The sequence below is a fragment of the Mycetomoellerius zeteki genome, unplaced genomic scaffold (genome assembly GCF_001594055.1).
Source record: "Mycetomoellerius zeteki isolate Tzet28-1 unplaced genomic scaffold, Tzet1.0 scaffold651, whole genome shotgun sequence".
Classification (NCBI taxonomy): Eukaryota; Metazoa; Arthropoda; class Insecta; order Hymenoptera; family Formicidae; genus Mycetomoellerius; species Mycetomoellerius zeteki.
The window spans coordinates 1-1,251 of NW_017257666.1; positions in this window are offsets into that span (position 1 = coordinate 1).

Sequence of the window (1,251 nt, forward strand, 5' to 3'; positions counted from 1 at the left end):
CTCTTTTTGGTTTATTTTCCGTGATATATGTTTCAGGTATAAGTAATTAAATTAATTATCAGCACGTTTAAGGCCGAACAATACTGTTACGTCCAACCCCCGAGGTTCTTTATCTCATGGAAAACGAGGAGTTTAGGAGTAGAAAAAAGGGGGAGGGGGGTGGTAACGCAACCGAAACTGTTTTCCGCGGCTTATCGCTCCGTGGACGCGTGCCGCGAGTCGGAAGCACTTGTGTAAGTCTTCGGAACGGGTCAACGCCTATACAGGTGCTATAACGCCGACCGAGACAGTGCCACCGTTGATTCCTTTATTTCGGTCAAGGAACTTAATCCCTGTGACCGGGGATAGGACCTGTACGACCCTCGGTTAGATGCAATGAATCGGAAAGGTGGTGGAAATATATCTTGACTGGTGAACAACTTAACATCATTTATTCATCAATTATAATTGTCATACCCGATTATATACTTGAACGACTTAATGTCATTTATTTATCGATTGAAATTTACATATGTTATTATGTTTTAATAGGTATAGTTATATATATATATATTTGTATCTACTAACGTTTACAACTACGTTTCATTTCCATATTTGTTACGATTCTAGGCTTCTTACATATTACGAATGTCTATGAGTGTGTGTGTGCGTGCGTGCGTGCGTGCGTGCGTGCGTAGAAGAGGCTATTTGAAGAATTTACTAGGGAGTAGGAGATAGAATTGTGCGATTAAGGATTTTCACTAGGGAGTATTGGATAGTTGTGTGGAAGGGTAATTTTGAATCCGGTGCCAAAAAGATTGCGGAGCTTGTACGCGAATCTACGTGGATCGCCTTTTCGAATCCTCTTGTAGTTGGGAAACGCGAGATTGATCTGCAATTTTTCCAATATATATGTAGGTTCGCGGGTCGAGTCTGTTGGTTCGATTGAGTCTAATAATTGCGCCAGCTTTTGGAAATATGGAAAAGGATCGCTATTTGAACTAAGGACTGTTTTGATTTGGAATCTTATTTTCTTCTCTCGCTGTCTTCGTGCTCTCTTAGTAGGCATCGAGGTACGCGGTGATGCAAACGAATTGTCGACGTTCCGAAGAAGTGTAATCAGACGGGGGCCACGCTTATTGGCAGCGACAGTCGCAGCAACAATTTCGGATGATAAGAAATTGTGAAAAGTCTGTATAAGTGCCGTAAGACGAGGGCCACGCTATTGGCAGCGACCGTCGCAGCAACAACCTCGGATTGAGTAATTGTGAA